Source organism: Amphiura filiformis, chromosome 18 (assembly GCF_039555335.1).
Source record: "Amphiura filiformis chromosome 18, Afil_fr2py, whole genome shotgun sequence".
NCBI classification, from domain to species: domain Eukaryota; kingdom Metazoa; phylum Echinodermata; class Ophiuroidea; order Amphilepidida; family Amphiuridae; genus Amphiura; species Amphiura filiformis.
In genome coordinates this window covers 54291734-54310560 of record NC_092645.1, presented here as the reverse complement: position 1 = coordinate 54310560, position 18827 = coordinate 54291734, and the positions used below count along the sequence as shown (strand labels likewise).

The following is an 18827-nucleotide window of genomic DNA, read 5'->3' as shown; positions in this document are numbered from 1 at the left end:
CTCTTTTTCCTCCCTTTTTTTAATAGCGCGCCGAATGACGATTTTTTTTTAATGAAGCAGAGTAGCCGTACGCGTTTTAGGATTTTTGTTCGTTATATCTACTGAAGATAGTATTTAGAATCTAACCCTGATTCATTGCATCTTTCTAGTCTGGAAGTAATGTTTTACATCATTTTCTTTCAATTCAAAGCGATATAGGCCTAAGAAAAAATGTACACTCTAAATTTCAAGGGTTTAAAATAAATCCTAAAGTATTGTGATCAGGGACCAATCAAGTATTAGATTTAAAATTAAATCTTAGGCCTACAGATATAAAATTATTTTTAAAAATCTATTTATACCTCTTCCTCCCCCCTTTTTTTTTTTTTTTTTTTTTTAATAGCGTGGCATTAGGCCGAATGCCGATTTTTTTTAATTGCGCAGAGTAGCCGTGCGTTGATTTTTTTTTTTCGCTATATAGGGCCTATCTTCTGAAGATAGCATTCAGAATCTCATCCCTAGTCATTGCATCTTTCTACTCTAGAAGTAACGTTTTACATTTATTTCTCTAAATTTTTACTTCATCATGTAGCGGCGAATTTTTTCTTTCTAATACATCAGTCCCGATCAGAAAGTTCAAACCGACATTACATATTCATCACTTTCCGCATCTGCCTGTTTCTCTATTTTTACCTCGTTTTCCTCCCTTTTTTTAATAGCGCGCCGAATGACGATTTTTTTTAAATAACGCAGAGTAGCCGTACGCGTTTTAGTATTTTTGTTCGTTATATGTCTACTGAAGATAGCATTTAGAATCTAACCCTGATTCATTGCATCTTTCTACTCTGGAAGTAACGTTTTACATCATTTTCTCTCAATTTAAAGCGATATAGGCCTAAGAAAAAATGTACACTCTAAATTTCAAGGGTTTAAAATAAATCCTAAAGTATTGCGATCAGGGACCAATCAAGTATTAGATTTAAAATTAAATCTTAGGCCTACAGATTTAAAATTAATAGCGTGGCAATAGGCCGAATGCCGATTTTTTTTTAAATCGCGCAGAGTAGCCGTGCGTAGATTTTTTTTTCGCTATAGGGCCTATCTTCTGAAGATAGCATTCAGAATCTCATCCCTAGTCATTGCATCTTTCTACTCTAGAAGTAACGTTTTACATTTATTTCTCTAAATTTTTACTTCATCATGTAGCGGCGTATTTTTTCTTTCTAATACATCAGTCCCGATCAGAAAGTTCAAAGCGACATTACATATTCATCACTTTCCGCATCTGCCTGTTTCTCTATTTTTACCTCTTTTCCTCCCTTTTTTTTTAATAGCGCGCCGAATGACGATTTTTTTTAAATCACGCTGAGTAGCCGTACGCGTTTTAGGATTTTTGTTCGTTATATCTACTGAAGATAGCATTTAGAATCTAACCCTGATTCATTGCATCTTTCTACTCTGGAAGTAACGTTTTACATCATTTTCTCTCAATTTAAAGCGATATAGGCGTAAGAAAAAATGTACACTCTAAATTTCAAGGGTTTAAAATAAATCCTAAAGTATTGTGATCAGGGACCAATCAAGTATTAGATTTAAAATTAAATCTTAGGCCTACAGATTTAAAATTATTTTTAAAAATCTATTTTTACCTCTTCCTCCCCCACCCCCTTTTTAAAAAAATTTTTAATAGCGTGGCAATAGGCCGAATGCCGATTTTTTTTTAATCTCGCAGAGTAGCCGTGCGTTGATTTTTTTTCGCTATATAGGGCCTATCTTCTGAAGATAGCATTCAGAATCTCATCCCTAGTCATTGCATCTTTCTACTCTAGAAGTAACGTTTTACATTTATTTCTCTAAGTTTTTACTTCATCATGTAGCGGCGAATTTTTTCTTTCTAATACATCAGTCCCGATCAGAAAGTTCAAAGCGACATTACATATTCATCACTTTCCGCATCTGCCTGTTTCTCTATTTTTACCTCTTTTTCCTCCCTTTTTTTAATAGCGCGCCGAATGACGATTTTTTAAAAATCACGCTGAGTATTTATTTTATTTTATTTTATTAGATCTTATTTTGCCTGGGGAACAAACTCAGTGGTCTACACTGATTTCCAGTCTGGCCCAGGGGTCAAACAAAATACATCAAAAATACAAATGAAATACATACACAAGAATTACATACCATGGATTTAACAAAAAACAGCATATATGAACACACCAAGGAAGCACATCTGTGCTGGTCGGCTGCAGTGCAGCAATGTCGGCAGGCTTCTAAGACAGCCTGCAGACAGAGTCCGCACTGCAGCCGACCATCATGCAACAACCTGAATAGTTAAATAATTTAATTTAATTGCACATCGCTTTGAAACGGCCTAGTGTATGAGGTAATGGTACTTTAACCTGGGTTGGCAATGAATTAAAAGAGACCACGCCTCTGGATGTAAATTTTCGCTTAGCCGACTCGCTCTTACCTGCTCTTACTAAGTGGGATGACCAGATTACCTTGTGACCCTGCTCTAGTCAGGTGGTTGTGACTCAAAGCAACTGTGTGGAATATATTGCACAGGGGTGATGGGAGTAGGTTACAAAGGCTTTTGTACACCATTATATTTAGATGGAAATTACGGCGGCAATCCAGTTTATCCCATTTCAGGTTGTTGAGAAGTACTTCGGTGGGATATCTGCGTGGGAGCCCCAGAATGATCTTACCGTAGCCGTAGCCGTACGAGTAGCCGTACGAGTTTTAGGATTTTTGTTCGTTATATCTACTGAAGATAGCATTTAGAATCTAACCCTGATTCATTGCATCTTTCTACTCTGGAAGTAACGTTTTACATCATTTTATCTAAATTTAAAGCGATATAGGCGTAAGAAAAAATGTACACTCTAAATTTCAAGGGTTTAAAATAAATCCTAAAGTATTGTGATCAGGGACCAATCAAGTATTAGATTTAAAATTAAATCTTAGGCCTACAGATATTATTATTATTATTATTATTATTACAGGACATTTCTATAGCGCTCTACAGATAACACAGCGCTTTTGCTCCAACACAAAATACACAAGAAAAAAACTAAATAAAAACAACAACAAGAAATTACTGATTTGGAAAAAGATACGTCTTCAGAAGACGTTTAAAAGCAGCCACAGATTCCGCTTCTCTGACATAAACAGGGAGCTTATTCCAGTGCTGGGGCCCGAAAACGGTGAAACAGCAATCCCCGGCTCTTTTACTGGAGCGAACTGTATAGAGCCTTGTTTTGTCAGATGATGAGCGAAGCCTGCGACTGCTTCTAGAGATGAATCTGGATGATTATAAAACGTGACAAGATCTTGTAGATATGCCGGAGCAGTACCTGATATGCAGTTGTATTATGTGCAACATGATTTTGAAATTAATTCTTTCTTTCACCGGGAGCCAATGGAGGGTATTCAACAAATCGGCAAAGCACCTGTCTCGTCCACATGCGAAGATCAGCCTGGCTGCCTTATTTTGGAGACGCTGCAGCCGTTTTAGGTCCATTTCACGGGCACCATACATGAGGGAGTTGGCATAGTCTATGCGAGACCGGGTGCGAGACAAGACAAGTGCTCTGACGGCATGATGACACGCATCCTGACTGAGAAAACGTCGTATCCGCCATAAGTTACGGATGTGAAAGTTGAGAGTTTTACAAAGATTGCTAATATGGGAAGACATATTAAGAGCTCCATCAAAAACAACACCTAAGTTCTTAACATTGGCAGATGGTTTGATTGAGTGGTTACCGTATACCCAAGCTCAGCTCAATGACGGGAAGCTTATTGAGAGCTCTATTGGTGGCAATGATGAAAAATTCCGTTTTGTCCTGATTGAGCTGCAGCTTGTTATTAACCAACCAAGAGTTAATATCAGAAATACAAGCAGACATGTTATTGAGCACACGCTCACGGTCACCACTGACTTTGGGTTCAAAGGCAGCATAAAGCTGTATATCGTCGGCATAACAATGAAAGCATATGTTGTAACGACGAATGAATTCACCAACGGGAACGGTATACATGATGAAACACTGAGGGCCAATGATGGAACCCTGGGGTAATGAGTAAGTGAGCGTATGCTCACTAGACATGTCGTTGTTAATTACCACTCTGACGTTACGTTGATTAAAATGACCTATACCAGGAATGGACTGTGCCATCGATATTGAAATCTGATTTGAGTCTATTCAACAGGATATGGTGATCCACCGTATCAAAGGCTGCTGACATGTCAAGCAGCACCAGGAAGACAACTTTACCATGGTCCACGTACTGGAGGATGGAGTTAAAAAAAATTATTTTAAAAAATCTATTTTTACCTCTTCCTCTCCCCCCCCCCCCTTTTTTTTCTTTTTAATAGCGTGGCATTAGGCCGAATGCCGATTTTTTTTTAATCGCGCAGAGTAGCCGTGCGTTGATTTTTTATCGCTATATAGGGCCTATCTTATGAAGATAGCATTCAGAATCTCATCCCTAGTCATTGCATCTTTCTACTCTAGAAGTAACGTTTTACATTTATTTCTCTAAATTTTTACTTCTTCATGTAGCGGCGAATTTTTTCTTTCTAATACATCAGTCCCGATCAGAAAGTTCAAACCGACATTACATATTCATCACTTTCCGCATCTGCCTGTTTCTCTATTTTTACCTCTCTTTCCTCCCTTTTTTTAATAGCGCGCCGAATGACGATTTTTTTAAAATCACGCAGAGTAGCCGTACGCGTTTTAGGATTTTTGTTCGTTATATCTACTGAAGATAGCATTTAGAATCTAACCCTGATTCATTGCATCTTTCTACTCTGGAAGTAACGTTTTACATAATTTTCTCTAAATTTAAAGCGATATAGGCCTAAGAAAAAATGTACACTCTAAATTTCAAGGGTTTAAAATAAATCCTAAAGTATTGTGATCAGGGACCAATCAAGTATTAGATTTAAAATTAAATCTTATGCCTACAGATTTAAAATTATTTTAAAAATCTATTTTACCTCTTCCTCTCCCCCCTTTTTTTCTTTTTTAATAGCGTGGCATTAGGCCGAATGCCGATTTTTTTTTAATCGGGCAGGGTAGCCGTGCGTTGATTTTTTTTCGCTATATAATTACTTTAACCACTTGGAGGGATACAGACTCCATTTAAGTGGCTACAAATTGTTTGATTCGGCACCCCTAAGATGGCCCTCAGGGCAGTACCCTCCCTTTATTACCCCTAGGTATGCCAGTAAAAGAGTATGCATTATGGCTAGAGGAAACCTGGATGGCAACAAACCTTGTTCTGGAAACATATCCAGTGTCTTTTGGGGGATAGGGACAGCATGCTGAGTCAAGGTCAACTATCAGCAATGACTCAAAACGGATGTAGCTGGAGGAAACTTGTAGTCGCCTGCTCCGCAGCCGAAGTATGATGAGGTACACCACTGCTAATGAGTACAAACGATGAAACATGGCAATACAGTAAGTCAATGTAAGCTTTATTCATTATTCAACCAACAATGTACAAAATGAATAATGCAATGGAATGTTGAAATGCTAACATAGCAAACAAACTAGTAATAAATACCATCAATTCTTAATATACAGGGAAGAAGTAATTTTTAATTGAGAACAAAAAATTGATACATCGAGCAATCATATTGTGTTCAACTTAAAGGGTGTGGTCTGATTTTAATGTGTATAACAATGCCCCATAGAAGAGTGTATACTTCAGGTTGTGGTCAGGCGGCGGATGACATGATCGAGCCGGCAACTCGTGAAACCGCCCGGCCGTATGGCATTTTCCATATACTCGGTTAGTTTTGTGGGGTTCATTATCGAACCCCAACGGTTTTAGCTTGCATTTATATTATTTATCAACATAGGCCTATTTGTTTGTGATATTTCAAGCGTTTTAAAATTTCAAAATAATCCCATTCAATTACACGGTTGACGATGAAAATTTACTGGATTTAGGGACTGCACATCATACACCACCTGGTTGTGGTTACCACAATTCCTATGTGTTTGTTCACACCATCTAACAAACATATCTTGGACGATAAATTTACTGGGGGTAATAAGAAAAATGGGCTATTCCATTTAAAATCCACACAACCCCTGTGGAAGATTTAGGTAAAGCCTTCCACAGAGGGAGTATATGTTTCAAACAGTTGGGTAACTTCCATTTGAAATACTCACTCCTGTTGTGGAAGATATAGGTGAAGCCATAATACAGTGGGAGTATGGCTTTCAAAATGATTAACCTTGACCAATTACATTTGAAAAACATACTCCCATGTTGAAGTATTTCCAAAACATTTCCACAGGGGTAGTGTGGATTTTAACCGGAATAGCCCAATATGAGCTTTCTCCTGATACCAAAATCTTGCTTTTGATGAAGAAAAATGGGGGATGAACTTATCGATTGGGTCACACCCTTTAAGATTTGGATTACAAAATTATATTTTTTTAATTCTGAAAAAAAAAAGCTCTTTACTTAAATTACAGTACAGTACACAGCTGCGAAGTTTTATTAAGTATTCTTTCTAAATGGGGAAAAATCAATTCAAAAGGGCTCTACTATTGTGACTAAAAGATCTTTAGAAAAGGATCCTATGAACAGGAAAATGGCAGTGTGACCATTTACAGATGGTACAACGAGTCCATTGGAATATATGAACTGCACATCCCCCACTTAAGATGGAGGAGCACCCCCTGACAATGTGGTGTGTTGTATATAGTCGTCTAATTTGATGTCAATGAGCCCATTATCCATTTTGTAAAGAGTTGTTAATTTCTTGGCTTGCCGTCTTGACTGGAGAGTGTCCCAATCAAGCTCCCGGAGTAAGTTGGTAACAATTCCTTTCTCGCGGGTGTACACTTTCTTGCAGAATCTTGCTGCTTGACGTTGTATTCTCTCAAGAGCGTGGATGTTTTTCTGCAAGTGTTGGTCCCACGCAGCTGTTCCGTATTCAAGGATAGGCCGAACCAGGGCTGTATAGGCAGTGACCTTAACCTTTTCAGGACAGCTCCACAGGTTTCTCCTAACAACTCCAAGGATCTGATTGGCTTTCTTTGCAGAATGCTGTGTTTGTATATCCCAACTAAGTGTGTTTGACAGATGAATACCCAGGTATGGATGAGAAGAAACTGTTGAAAGCTCTTTACCACAGAAGGTGTAAACATGCGGTGTCTGAGGGCTGGAACCGATGGTCATGGTGAAACATTTAGATGGATTAAAGTTCATCAGCCATGTGTTTTGCCATTCCTCTAGAGCATCCAAGTCTTTCTGTAAAATTGAGGTGTCGGTCTGGTTTGTGATTGGTGTATAGATGAGACAGTCGTCTGCAAATAATCTTGCTTTTGAAGTGAGTTTGTTTGGTAAATCATTTATGTAGAGTAAAAAGAGCAGGGGACCAATGACTGTGCCCTGGGGGACACCTGACGTCACAGAAGCTGAAGCTGATGTTGTCCCATTAACCAACACTTTCTGAGTTCTGTCTGAGAGAAAATTCTTAATCCAAGTTGAAATGGAGCCGGTGATTCCATAATAATTTAATTTGGCGATTAAACGACGGTGAGGCACTTTGTCGAATGCCTTTGTGAAATCAAGTATGGCGGCATCAACCTTCTGTTTACCATCAAGTTCCTTTGCAATGTCATGGATGGTTAATATCAATTGAGACTCAGTAGACCTCTTAGCACGAAATCCATGCTGGTAATCGGTCAGTAGTTTTCGGTCTTCTCCAACAGTGCTTGAGGAAACGATGAGGCCCTTTTTTTTTTTCAAATGTGAGATTCTGAGGGATAAACCCCTAGAGTACCACAAAAAGACTTGGAAGTGATGCTTGTTCTCTAATAAACTTATTTATATGTATGAAGATTTCATAAATCATTCCAAAGTCTAAAAAATTGAAAAATCTATAAAAAAAAAAAAATCTGACAAATCCCAGAAATTGAGGAGGGAGGGACGAGAACCAAAATATTAATTTTACACGGCCTAATATTGATGGAGTTTTAATGGCGTTTAATGGCGTTCTTCTCTCCATACACGATGAACAAATACAATGGATGAAGGTCAGCACGTATGACCTCCTGCGTGACATGTTATATGAGAGGTACAAAAAACTGAATATCATACTGGTGTTTTCGTGTCCCATGCGAAGATGGCACGATCATCAAAGAAAAAACAACGAGGACAATCTCTGTTTCACGACACCTGTTATTAGCCTGAGTCCCTCGGCCCCGATCTCGAAACAATCAACATGGCGGAATAAAATGGCCGTTTCTCGCTCACCTGCAAGCACAACCCGATGACCGTGCGTAAGCAGTTGAAGGACTGGTGGATCAAGTCTAACCTGTTATAGGGCTCTTCCTGATGATATGGATGATGAATTCTCATCTTGGGTGACAGAAGCTGGACTCTCTGATGACACCGTCAATAAACTCCAGCAAGCTGGCTTTACCACGCTGCGTGCTGTGAAGTTACTTCGTGACCAGGATATTGTACTGTTAGAACTAGAAACATTAGCACAGTCTCGTCTACTAGAACAAGGTATACAAGATCTGAAATCGTCGGTACCCGTAGCACCAATCGGCGATCGCGGATCTGTCGCCACCAATCGAGAACTTAGCTGATTTGTTGGGGCTGGACAGCACAGCACCAGTTGCCATGGCTCCTGAGGCTCTGAATGTTCCTGCCACCGGTCAACGCGCTCTACCCGAGGATCTACCAGCACCTGCTTCAGATTTAAAATTATTTTTAAAAATCTATTTTTACCTCTTCCTCTCCCCCCTCTTTTTTTTCTTTTTAATAGCGTGGCAATTATAGGCCGAATGCCGATTTTTTTTAATCGCGCAGAGTAGCCGTGCGTTGATTTTTTTCGCTATATAAGGCCTATCTTTTGAAAATAGCATTCAGAATCTCATCCGTAGTCATTGCATCTTTCTACTCTAGAAGTAACGTTTTACATTTATTTCTCTAAATTTTGACTTCATCATGTAGCGGCGAAATTTTTCTTTCTAATACATCAGTCCCGATCAGAAAGTTCAAAGCGACATTACATATTCATCACTTTCCGCATCTGCCTGTTTTTCTATTTTTACCTCTTTTTCCTCCCTTTTTTAATAGCGCGCCGAATGACGATTTAAAAAAAAAAAATCACGCAGAGTAGCCGTACGCGTTTTAGGATTTTTGTTCGTTATATCTACTGAAGATAGCATTTAGAATCTAACCCTGATTCATTGCATCTTTCTACTCTGGAAGTAACGTTTTACATCATTTTCTCTAAATTTAAAGCGATATAGGCGTAAGAAAAAATGTACACTCTAAATTTCAAGGGTTTAAAATAAATCCTAAAGTATTGTGATCAGGGACCAATCAAGTATTAGATTTAAAATTAAATCTTAGGCCTACAGATTTAAAATTATTTTTTTAAATCTATTTTTACCTCTTCCTCCCCCACCCCTTTTTTTTCTTTTTTTAATAGCGTGGCAATAATAGGCCGAATGATGATTTTTTTTTAAATCGCGCAGAGTAGCCGTGCGTTGATTTTTTTTCGCTATATAGGGCCTATCTTCTGAAGATAGCATTCAGAATCTCATCCCTAGTCATTGCATCTTTCTACTCTAGAAATAACGTTTTACATTTATTTCTCTAACTTTTTACTTCATCATGTAGCGGCGAATTTTTTCTTTCTAATACATCAGTCCCGATCAGAAAGTTCAAAGCGACATTACATATTCATCACTTTCCGCATCTGCCTGTTTCTCTATTTTTACCTCTTTTTCCTCCCTTTTTTTAATAGCGCGCCGAATGACGATTTTTTTAAAATCACGCAGAGTAGCCGTACGAGTTTTAGGATTTTTGTTCGTTATATCTACTGAAGATAGCATTTAGAATCTAACCCTGATTCATTGCATCTTTCTACTCTGGAAGTAACGTTTTACATCATTTTCTCTAAATTTAAAGCGATATAGGCGTAAGAAAAAATGTACACTCTAAATTTCAAGGGTTTAAAATAAATCCTAAAGTATTGTGATCAGGGACCAATCAAGTATTAGATTTAAAATTAAATCTTAGGCCTACAGATTTAAAATTATTTTTAAAAATCTATTTTTTATATTTTATCTTTTGACATAGTATGTCAGGCAAAATGCCTTTTATTCACGTTAAATACACTATAAATATTATAACAACAAAAGTTATTGCACTGCACATAATCCATATATAATAGTAAATGTTATAAAACAAATTTACATACATGTATATAATAAGAAAATCAAACAAATAATTTAAGCAAAATGACAGAGCCAAGAACAGACACGGAAGTCATCCAAGTAACTGTTCATCTGCGATCAACTAGCTAAAGTCATCGCAGACCAAACCTCTCATACGAAGTTCCTGCCTAAAGAGGAACAGAAGATAAGGATGATCCCCGTATCTGAATTTGCCAATGCACATTTTGCCAACACATATAACATAATTGATATATTTTGACCGATCACTGGTAATGTCATTATGATAATTAAATAAAACCATTTCAACAGAAAGCCTAAAGTTCTTACCAAGCCTTTGTGTAATAACCCTGTTAGCAAATTCCCAAATAGGAGTGGTCTTATTACAATGAAAAAATCTATTTTTACCTCTTCCTCCCCACCCCTTTTTTTTTTTTTTTTAATAGCGTGGCAATAGGCCGAATGCCGATTTTTTTTTTAATCGCGCAGAGTAGCCGTGCGTTGATTTTTTTTCGCTATATAGGGCCTATCTTATGAAGATAGCATTCAGAATCTCATCCCTAGTCATTGCATCTTTCTACTCTAGAAGTAACGTTTTACATTTATTTCTCTAAATTTTTCCTTCATCATGTAGCGGCGAATATTTACTTTCTACTACATCAGACCCGATCAGAAAGTACAAAGCGACATTACATATTCATCACTTTCCGCATCTGCCTGTTTCTCTATTTTTACCTCTTTTTCCTCCCTTTTTTTAATAGCGCGCCGAATGACGATTTTTTTTAAATTACGCAGAGTAGCCGTAGGCCCTACGCGTTTTAGGATTTTTGTTCATTATATCTACTGAAGATAGCATTTAGAATCTAACCCTGATTCATTGCATCTTTCTACTCTGGAAGTAACGTTTTACATCATTTTCTCTAAATTTAAATCGATAGGGCTAAGAAAAAATGTACACTCTAAAATTTCAAGGGTTTAAAATAAATCCTAAAGTATTGTGATCAGGGACCAATCAAGTATTAGATTTAAAATTAAATCTTAGGCCTACAGATTTAAAATTATTTTTAAAAATCTATGTTTACCTCTTTTTCCCCCCCCCCTTTTTTTTCCTTTTTTTAATAACGTGGCATTAGGCCGAATGCCGACTTTTTTTTTAATCGCGCAGAGTAGCCGTGCGTTGATTTTTTTTCGCTATATAGGGCCTATCTTCTGAAGATAGCATTCAGAATCTCACCCCTAGTCATTGCATCTTTCTACTCTAGAAGTAACGTTTTACATTTATTTCTCTAAATTTTTACTTCATCATGTAGCGGCGAATTTTTTTCTTTCTAATACATCAGTCCCGATCAGAAAGTTCAAACTGACATTACATATTCATCACTTTCCGCATCTGCCTGTTTCTCTATTTTTACCTCTTTTTCCTCCCTTTGTTTTAATAGCGCGCCGAATGACGATTTTTTTAAATCACGCAGAGTAGCCGTACGCGTTTTAGGATTTTTGTTCGTTATATCTACTGAAGATAGCATTTAGAATCTAATCCTGATTCATTGCATCTTTCTACTCTGGAAGTAACGTTTTACATCATTTTCTCTAAATTTAAAGCGATATAGGCCTAAGAAAAAATGTACACTCTAAATTTCAAGGGTTTAAAATAAATCCCAAAGTATTGTGATCAGGGACCAATCAAGTATTAGATTGAAAATTAAATCTTAGGCCTACAGATTTAAAATTATTTTTAAAAATCTATTTTTACCTCTGCCTCTCCCCCCCCCTTTTTTTCTTTTTAATAGCGTGGCATTAAGCCGAATGCCGATTTTTTTTAATCGCGCAGAGTAGCCGTGCGTTGATTTTTTTCGCTATGGGGCCTATCTTCTGAAGATAGCATTCAGAATCTCATCCCTAGTCATTGCATCTTTCTACTGTAGAAGTAACGTTTTACATTTATTTCTCTAAATTTTTACTTCATCATGTAGCGGCGAATTTTTTCTTTCTAATACATCAGTCCCGATCAGAAAGTTCAAAGCGACATTACATATTCATCACTTTCCGTATCTGCCTGTTTCTCTATTTTTACCTCTTTTTCCTCCCTTTTTTTTATAGCGCGCCGAATGACGATTTTTTTAAAATTACGCAGAGTAGCCGTAGGCCCTACGCGTTTTAGGATTTTTGTTCATTATATCTACTGAAGATAGCATTTAGAATCTAACCCTGATTCATTGCATCTTTCTACTCTGGAAGTAACGTTTTACATCATTTTCTCTAAATTTAAAGCGATATAGGCCTAAGAAAAAATGTACACTCTAAATTTCAAGGGTTTAAAATAAATCCTAAAGTATTGTGATCAGGGACCAATCAAGTATTAGATTGAAAATTAAATCTTAGGCCTACAGATTTAAAATCATTTTTAAAAATCTATTTTTACCTCTTCCTCTCCCCCCCCCTTTTTTCTTTTTAAAAGCTTGGCATTAGGCCGAATGCCGATTTTTTTGAATCGCGCAGAGTAGCTGTGTGACTTTTTTTTCGCTATGGGGCCTATCTTCTGAAGATAGCATTCAGAATCTCATCCCTAGTCATTGCATCTTTCTACTCTAGAAGTAACGTTTTACATTTATTTCTCTAAATTTTGACTTCATCATGTAGCGGCGAATTTTTTCTTTCTAATACATCAGTCCCGATCAGAAAGTTCAAAGCGACATTACATATTCATCACTTTCCGCATCTGCCTGTTTCTCTATTTTTACCTCTTTTTCCTCCCTTTTTTTAATAGCGCGCCGAATGACGATTTAAAAAAGAAAATCACGCAGAGTAGCCGTACGCGTTTTAGGATTTTTGTTCGTTATATCTACTGAAGATAGCATTTAGAATCTAACCCTGATTCATTGCATCTTTCTACTCTGGAAGTAACGTTTTACATCATTTTCTCTAAATTTAAAGCGATATAGGCGTAAGCAACAATGTACACTCTAAATTTCAGGGTTTAAAATAAATCCTAAAGTATTGTGATCAGGGACCAATCAAGTATTAGATTTAAAATTAAATCTTAGGCCTACAGATTTAAAATTATTTTTTTAAATCTATTTTTACCTCTTCCTCCCCCACCCCCTTTTTTCTTCTTTTTAATAGCGTGGCAATAATAGGCCGAATGATGATTTTTTTTTAAATCGCGCAGAGTAGCCGTGCGTTGATTTTTTTTCGCTATATAGGACCTATCTTCTGAAGATAGCATTCAGAATCTCATCCCTAGTCATTGCATCTTTCTACTCTAGAAATAACGTTTTACATTTATTTCTCTAAGTTTTTACTTCATCATGTAGCGGCGAATTTTTTTTTTTTTTTTCATCAGTCCCGATCAGAAAGTTCAAACCGACATTACATATTCATCACTTTCCGCATCTGCCTGTTTCTCTATTTTTACCTCTTTTTCCTCCCTTTTTTAATAGCGCGCCGAATGACGATTTTTTAAAATCACGCAGAGTAGCCGTACGAGTTTTAGGATTTTTGTTCGTTATATCTACTGAAGATAGCATTTAGAATCTAACCCTGATTCATTGCATCTTTCTACTCTGGAAGTAACGTTTTACATCATTTTCTCTAAATTTAAAGCGATATAGGCGTAAGAAAAAATGTACACTCTAAATTTCAAGGGTTTAAAATAAATCCTAAAGTATTGTGATCAGGGACCAATCAAGTATTAGATTTAAAATTAAATCTTAGGCCTACAGATTTAAAATTATTTTTAAAAATCTATTTTTTATATTTTTATCTTTTGACATAGTATGTCAGGCAAAATGCCTTTTATTCACGTTAAATACACTATAAATATTATAACAACAAAAGTTATTGCACTGCACATAATCCATATATAATAGTAGATGTTATAAAACAAATTTACATACATGTATATAATAAGAAAATCAAACAAATAATTTAAGCAAAATGACAGAGCCAAGAACAGACACGGAAGTCATCCAAGTAACTGTTCATCTGCGATCAACTAGCTAAAGTCATCGCAGACCAAACCTCTCATACGAAGTTCCTGCCTAAAGAGGAACAGAAGATAAGGATGATCCCCGTATCTGAATTTGCCAATGCACATTTTGCCAACACATATAACATAATTGATATATTTTGACCGATCACTGGTAATGTCATTATGATAATTAAATAAAACATTTTCAACAGAAAGCCTAAAGTTCTTACCAAGCCTTTGTGTAATAACCCTGTTAGCAAATTCCCAAATAGGAGTGGTCTTATTACAATGAAAAAATCTATTTTTACCTCTTCCTCCCCACCCCCTTTTTTTTTTCTTTTTAATAGCGTGGCAATAGGCCGAATGCCGATTTTTTTTTTAATCGCGCAGAGTAGCCGTGCGTTGATTTTTTTTCGCTATATAGGGCCTATCTTATGAAGATAGCATTCAGAATCTCATCCCTAGTCATTGCATCTTTCTACTCTAGAAGTAACGTTTTACATTTATTTCTCTAAATTTTTACTTCATCATGTAGCGGCGATTTTTTTTCTTTCTACTACATCAGACCCGATCAGAAAGTACAAAGCGACATTACATATTCATCACTTTCCGCATCTGCCTGTTTCTCTATTTTTACCTCTTTTTCCTCCCTTTTTTTAATAGCGCGCCGAATGACGATTTTTTTAAATCACGCAGAGTAGCCGTACGCGTTTTAGGATTTTTGTTCGTTATATCTACTGAAGATAACATTTAGAATCTAATTATTAACCCTGATTCATTGCATCTTTCTACTCTGGAAGTAACGTTTTGCATCATTTTCTCTAAATTTAAAGCGATATAAAAAAAAAAAAAAAATGTACACTCTAAATTTCAAGGGTTTAAAATAAATCCTAAAGTATTGTGATCAGGGACCAATTAATATTAGATTTAAAATTAAATCTTAGGCCTACAGATTTAAAATTATTGTTAAAAATCTATTTTTACCTCTTCCTCCCCCCCCCCTTTTTTTTTCTTTTTAATAGCGTGGCATTAGGCCTATCTTCTGAAGATAGCATTCAGAATCTCATCCCTAGTCATTGCATCTTTCTACTCTAGAAGTAACGTTTTACATTTATTTCTCTAAATTTTTACTTCATCATAGCGGCGAATTTTTTCTTTCTAATACATCAGTCCCGATCAGAAAGTTTAAAGCGACATTACATATTCATCACTTTCCGCATCTGCCTGTTTCTCTATTTTTACCTCTTTTTCCTCCCTTTTTTTAATAGCGCGCCGAATGACGATTTTTTTTAAATCACGCAGAGTAGCCGTACGCGTTTTAGGATTTTTGTTCGTTATATCTACTGAAGATAGTATTTAGAATCTAACACTGATTCATTGCATCTTTCTACTCTGGAAGTAACGTTTTACATCATTTTCTCTAAATTTAAAGCAATATAGGCCTAAGAAAAAATGTACACTCTAAATTTTAAGGGTTTAAAATAAATCCTAAAGTATTGTGATCAGGGACCAATCAAGTATTAGATTTAAAATTAAATCTTAGGCCTACAGATTTAAAATTATTTTTAAAAATCTATTTTACCTCTTCCTCCCCCCCCCCCCTTTTTTTTTTTTTTTTTAATAGCGTGGCAATAGGCCGAATGCCGATTTTTTTAAATCGCGCCGAGTAGCCGTGCGTTGATTTTTTTCCGCTATATAATTACTTTAACCACGTGGAGGGATACAGACTCCATTTAAGTGGCGACAAATTGTTTGATTCGGCACCCCTAAGATGGCCCTCAGGGCAAGTACTCTCCCTTTATTACCCCTAGGTATACCAGTAAAAGAGTATGCATTGTATGTCCCAACTCATGGCTAGAGGAAACCCGGACGGCAACAAACCTTGTTCTGGAAATATATCCAGTGTCTTTTGGGGGATAGGGACAGCATGCTGAGTCAAGGTCAACTATCAGCAATGACTCAAGACGGATGTAGCTGGAGGAAACTTGTAGTCGCCTGCTCCGCAGCCGAAGTATGATGATGAAGAACACCACTGCTAATGAGTACAAACCACGAAACATGGCAATACAGTAAGTCAATGTAAGCTTTATTCATTATTCAACCAACAATGTACAAAATGAATAATGCAATGGAATGTTGGAATGCTAACATAGCAAACAAACTAGTAATAAATACCATCAATTCTTAATATACAGGGAAGAAGTAATTTTTAATTGAGAACAAAAAATTGATACATCGAGCAATCATATTGTGTTCAACTTAAAGGCTGGGGTATGAACGTTTGGACAGTATTTATTGTGGGACATTAGAGCACATCAGACATATCGAATTGCATTCTGAATACGAAGAATGTCATTCTGATATCAAATAATTTTGATTTTTGAAATTCGCAATTTAATACACATTTTATGGCAAATCATTAAAATTGATATTTTTGATATTTAACAGTACTTGAAGTAAACTTTATAAATCTGATGATTTATACTTAAAGTGTATGTAGGTGGGATGAAAAGCCGACGATCAATTGAAAATTTTGACCTTTCGTATTGAAGATATGGATTTTTTCCCAAAACACCCCAAAAAATTAGGTCTTTTTGGGAAAAAAATCAATATCTTCAATATGAAAGGTCAAAATTTTCAATTGACCGTCGGCTTTTCCTCCCTGCTACATACACTTTAAGAATATATCATTAGATTTATATAATTTACTTCGAGGACTGTTATATATCAAAATTTGAAAAATATCAAATTTTTATAATTTGTCATAAAATTTGTATTATATTGTGATTTTCAAAAATGAAAATTATTTGATATCAGAAAGACATGCTTCGTATTCAGAATGCAATTCGATAGGTCTGAGGTGCTCTCATGTCCCACAAAAATACTGTCGAAACGCAATAAACGCTCATTTTAGATCCCTTAAAGGGTGTGGTCTGATTTTAATGTGTATAACAATGCCCCATAGAGGTCGTGGTTACCACAATTCCTATGTGTTTGTTCACACCATCTAACAAAACATATCTTGGACGATAAATTTACTGGGGGCTGGTAATAAGAAAAATGGGCTATTCCATTTATAATCCACACTACCCCTGTGGAAAATTTAGCTAAAGTTTTCCACAGAGGGAGTATGTTTCAAATAGAATAGACAGTTGGGTAATTTCCATTTGAAATACTCACCCCTGTTGTGGAAAATATAGGTGAAGTCATAATACAGTGGGAGTATGGCTTTCAAAATGATTAACCTTGACTAAATACATTTGAAAAACATACTCCCCCTGTAGAAGATATTTCCAAAACATTTCCACAGGGGTAGTGTGGATTTTAACCGGAATAGCCCAATATGAGCTTTCTCCTGATACCAAAATCTTGCTTTTGATGAAGAAAAATGGGGGATGAACTTATCGATTGGGTCACACCCTTTAAGATTTGGATTACAAAATTATATTTTTTTAATTCTGAAAAAAAAAAAAGCTCTTTACTTAAATTACAGTACAGTACACAGCTGCGAAGTTTTATTAAGTATTCTTTCTAAATGGGGAAAAATCAATTCAAAAGGGCTCTACTATTGTGACTAAAAGATCTTTAGAAAAGGATCCTATGAAGAGGAAAATGGCCGTGTGACCATTTTAAGACCTGAGCGCAAGAAGACCGTAAGTCCACTTGGCCCCTCAACATGTATACACTAAAGTTGCGTATAGTTTTGTATAGTTTGGTAATGTTTTATACATGTTCAGGGGCCAAAAATATATCTTTCACAACCTTTCATGATGTTTTCACCCTGGTACATGTATTAAACATTATAAAACCCTAAGAAACTATACGTAACTTTAGTGTATACATGTTGAGGGGCCAAGTGGACTTACCGTCTTCTTGCACTCAGGTCTTCATTTACAGATGAACAATGAGTCAATTGGACTATATGAACTGCACATCCCCCACTAAAGATGGAGGAGCACCCCCTGACATTGAATGACATGAATAAAAGAATTTGCTTGGGAATGACAATTCTAATTGGTGGAAGAAGTTTACCCATTTGACCCAAACCCACACAGACACCCATGAGGCAATGAGTGACTCCCATTGTAGCTAATCTAGAACATGACCCATGAGAATGGTCACAGTTTTAGCCGAATTAATCCCACGCAAAATTCTACAATACGGCGTAAAAATTACCGGCCCGACTGGCTAGTGTAAAAAACAGAGGTTTAAGTGACGTCAACCGTCACAACATTTTGTAGAAAGTGAATGAATATAATTGATACTGGCTGGTTGATATATCTATAAATGTGTTGAGTTGTAATTTCTTTATCATAACTATTTTCATAATAGAAACTGACAATAGCATGTAGAAGTACAATGACTTCAGATATTCTTCTTTTTCTAAGAGAAGGAGCACTTATGATCATATCATAAGTACTAAGTAATTAATTCTGAATAAGTTAAGCAAAATATTCATAACATAAAATCTTCAAGATTAAAATTTAAAGAATAAATTCAAGCACAAGATGGAAATCAGGCCTAAAAAAAAATTGTTTGATTGGCGTAACCCGACCTACCCTAAAATTAGGCCCGACCCTAACTTTTTTATTTTTTTTTGGGAAAAAAATAATAAAATAAATAAAATAAATAAAAATAAATAAATAAAT

The 18827-nt window shown here is 36.1% G+C and overlaps 1 long non-coding RNA gene across 1 annotated transcript; it reads left to right on the top strand.

The window, feature by feature from the left end:
- The first annotated feature begins 5457 nt into the window (after positions 1-5457).
- On the top strand, positions 5458-17223 carry LOC140138819 (uncharacterized). The gene is made up of 2 exons (XR_011857069.1): positions 5458-5703; positions 17146-17223. It is a non-coding gene; the product is annotated as an uncharacterized lncRNA (long non-coding RNA).
- The last annotated feature ends 1604 nt before the right edge of the window (positions 17224-18827 follow it).